The sequence below is a fragment of the Chelonia mydas genome, chromosome 6 (assembly GCF_015237465.2).
Source record: "Chelonia mydas isolate rCheMyd1 chromosome 6, rCheMyd1.pri.v2, whole genome shotgun sequence".
Taxonomy (NCBI): Eukaryota; Metazoa; Chordata; order Testudines; family Cheloniidae; genus Chelonia; species Chelonia mydas.
Window position 1 is genome coordinate 59,547,455 of NC_051246.2, and position 4,038 is coordinate 59,551,492.

A 4,038-nucleotide genomic window follows, 5' to 3' on the forward strand; every position below is an offset into this window, starting at 1 on the left:
GTGGGCCCTGCAGGCTAACCCATAGAGAGAACGTCCAAGTGTTGGATCAGCTCTTTAGCAGGGTTTGGGAGGGCTGAGTTTTAAATTCTCGGGGCGGGGGGGGGGGGGGAATTGAGTTAGAGTTTTTTTTACTTAAAATTAATGTAGTGGTTGATGAAAAGTGCCAACCCGATAGCCCTGGAGACTGGCACAATGAACTCTCTATAATAAGGGCAAAGCTTGTTTGTGCGGGAGACAGAAGTTCTTCTCAGGGTCCAGCCTGAGACAGTAGAATGAACTACCCCAGAAACCAAGGGCCACCATAAACCTCAGCACCTTCCTCTCCAAGTGCAAGGCACATTTATTTGACCTGCCTGCTTTAACATAAACACATCCATTATATGTGTATGTGTGTCTGTCTATCTGTAATGTATAAAAATAAACCCTACCCAAACAAGACACTCCAGTGCACACACTTCTCCCTCTGAGGAGAGAACAAACATGACAGATGTGTAGTCACATTGCTTAATGCCCTACTAGAAGGATCTCAGGTACTGCAGTGACATGTGTAACACACAAACCTAAACAGAGCAGAGAAGGGCTATGCTTCCTTTTACTGCCCTGCCAGCATTCCTCATCCCTGGAAGGATCCCCTCTTGAGATGATAGGGCAATTAATTTTCAGTGTCCTATTCAATCCTTGCTCTCTCTACTGAGACTGACATAAAGAGGGAAAATTAGTGCCACCTCTAAGGGTGTTTTTGGTAATATGGACACCTGTCCCTACAAGGACTGGACCAAGATCAAACTTGGCCCTGTACATATTGATAAAACTTTTAAAAAAAATGCTGAAACCCCATCATTCTGTAAAACTGAGAATTTAAATTGATAAAAATAGAAAAAAAAAGACTTAAAAATAAACATTGATATCCATCAAAATTACATAAAAATAAAATTCAAATTCAGCCAGGCCTAATTCTAATGGATCCTTGAAGCTTTCCTTTTGATCTCCTCTTTTCACTGCTTCACATTCATATTAAACAGTGTGTGAAGTTTCCTGGGATCCTTAGGGCTGCTCCATGAAGGCAGGAGCGCAGGAGCAGGGAGGCTGGCACAGGGTAAACAACATTGCCCAGGAGGTTCTGTTTTCTTTTACCTCTTCCAACAGTCCTAAACAAAACTGCAACAGTCAAATCAAAGGCCTTAGTGATTGGGAATCAGTCTTCAAGTCCCAGTGCGGAGAAGTGCTGTGGGATACCAACAAGGACAGAACTGAATACTAAGGCCAAGTGTTTCAGCTGTATGTCTGCACTTTAAATCAAGGCTTTCCAAGCAGCCTCATCTCCAGCTGCCCTGATTGTGAACCCTCTGAAGCCAGTACCATACAATTTTTGGCTGCAACTGGTTCCCTAGGGGTTGCCAGTGGATGGCAATGTATGGCAGCTTTCTATTGTTACAACTTCTTCCCCTGAGTAGACTTTCCTGCACTACTGAAAACATCTGACAAGGCAGAAGTCAGCACAGACCCTGGGCAGTGATTTGTATCTCTTTATCAGACAGCATGAAACAGACGTGGTTTCCTTAAAAAAATCAGATTAACACTGCGAATCTCACTGGAGAGAAGAAATTCTATAAATGACACTCCACAGTTATACACAATAGGGGTCAACTCTCTGTACTGGAAGCTAATGGAGATTGTCACAGGGTCACTGGCCCCTTTAAATGAAGCAGGTCCAGCGCCCCTATGCCAGTACAGGTGTCCCCAGTTTGTCCAGTTAAGTGGGTGAGGCAGCACCTAGGATTATATGGGATCAAGGAGAATCAGAGAAGGAGGAGACTGTTCCTGAAGGAAGTTGTGTGAGGTTTGTGGGGAAGGCTGAGGAGGGCTGAAGACAGCAAAGGGAGTTGCTTGCTGATTTACAAGTTAGTGAGCCAGAGCTGAGGGCTGAAGGGAGGGTAGCAGTGGAGGGGCTTAACTCCTGATGTTTCCATTCTGAAGGTCTGAGGGCTAGGGGAACAGTGGAAGGGTCTAGCTGCTGACCTATCTGAGAGAAGAAGTTAACATATCAGGGATGGGAGGAAGTATGATAGAGGATGAACTTCCAGCAAAGAGGCTGTGTGTGTGTGTTCTTGCTGGGAAGAGTAGGGTTGTACTCCACCTAGAAGAGCTGGGGTAGTCCTCCTGACAGAAAGCCAGGAGAGGAGCAAAAAAGAGCCTACCGTGTAGTAGAAGATGCTGGAGTGTGGTATGTGCTATGTTGATGGACTGATGTCATGGGATTTAAGGACTATTTGTGCTGTGGGTGACAAAAAGGCTGCACTGGAGCTTTTGTTATGGATTATCTGCACTATGTCTTTGTAATAAATCCATCACAAGGAGACAAGAGAGTGTGTATTAGAGGCCTGAGAAGGGAAGTGGGACGGTAATGCTGGTATTGGGATACCCAGCCCCAAGGCGGTGCTTGGGAACCGGGGGGGATAGTTCACCAGGATATGGAACTGTGTTCTGTGATTGATTGACTTAGTAGTTATAACAATAACCACTGATTATTTTTTTTTCATGACTGAAGACAATGTACATGGACAACTGAGAGACCAGTTGGCTGTGAACTACAATATTTCAATTTCAATCAAGGGTCTGTGCATAATGGCACATTAATATAAGCCTGAGAATGTTCCTGCACTAAAAATAGGATTGGTAGATTGATCTTCTTTTGGCACGATAGCCCTAAAGCAAAAGTAATGCAAAGGTTTCCAACAGCTGATGTTGGACTTAAAGTGAAGTAATCAATAGAAGTTCCATCAGCTCAGCATTAATTTTCAGATGTTCCTGTGTCCATCAGTCTTGAGCTCCAGACAGAGCCAAACAGGGAGAAGAGACACCACCAGAACAGAGAGGTAAATCCAAATCTGGTCAGGATGAAAAAGCTGACCAACAACAGAACTGCCACAAGGCAGCTTAGGGATGTTGAAAAGGACAGAGCCACCAGTAAGACCCAGGAAACTCCTCAGAAAAAGAGCTCTGTTATGAATGGTACAGACACATTCAGCATAGATCAAGAAAGGCTTCATTTCAACAAGACCGTTCATGCTCCATCTGTCAGCTTCCTCAGCCTCCTAAGAGATTGATCATGCACAGGGCAGGTTTGGAGAGTTGTCTATGTAGGTGTAAAGTAAAAAGGGATAAGCAAAACAGAGAAGGTAAGGGAAGCCGGTCCTGTGTTAATGTTGAGAGGCCACCAAGCCCAAGAGGCACCTCATTAGCCTGGGTTTCATTTAAGCTCTTGTTACCTCAGATATGCCCATATGGATAATACATGGTAAAAGACAAAACATAGACACTGGACACCATTTGGTGCTACAGAGCTCCGTTTTGGTGCTTGAAGCTCTTCCAATGACATTTTGAGACTTTCTGCCCATCAAGCAGTGTGGAAGGGCCCTTCTCTGAATTAAAGGAAATAATTGCTAGTTGCTCGCTAGTGCAATAGTGACAAAACATTAGAAAGTTTTCATATGATCTGTAAGTAACTGCATTGTACTGGTGGTGGTTGGTGCCCTCTCAGAAAAGGCACTTACTGCAATTGCCAATGAACAATGTAAGCTGCTCAGGAACTTTGCACCATTAACACTGCCACTAGAGGCCACAAAGTAAGATACCAAAATCCCTCACTAGCACAAAGATTACACTTATGCCTGTGTGCAACAGGGTAGAAAGTTTGTTCTGTTGACCCACCCCATTAGCAGGGGTTGGAACACTGCAGGGGAGATGCTGAGCCATTGTGGCGGGAGATGGGATTGGCATTTCAAACAGAAGGAACTAAGGTCTGAGGAAAAGGTCTTTGTTGCAAAGGTTTTCCTGAAATCAACTTGGGGAGAATACTTAAGCTAAGGTTTGTGCTTTTGTTGCCTTGCTATTGAGTTAATAATGAAGCCAAGTCCCAGAAATGGGATAAGCCTGAAAAGGATCATGGTCTAAAGGTGCAATGCATAATTTCTTTGAATAATTACTCATTCAAAATGTCAATTTCAGATGCACCTTTCCCTTGCTCCCGATTACTTT

The 4,038-nt window shown here is 44.1% G+C and overlaps 1 long non-coding RNA gene across 1 annotated transcript; it reads left to right on the plus strand.

The window, feature by feature from the left end:
* Window positions 1-1,739: 1,739 nt before the first annotated feature.
* LOC122466433 lies at window positions 1,740-3,446 on the plus strand. The gene is made up of 2 exons (XR_006291910.1): window positions 1,740-1,905; window positions 2,549-3,446. It is a non-coding gene; the product is annotated as an uncharacterized LOC122466433 (long non-coding RNA).
* The last annotated feature ends 592 nt before the right edge of the window (window positions 3,447-4,038 follow it).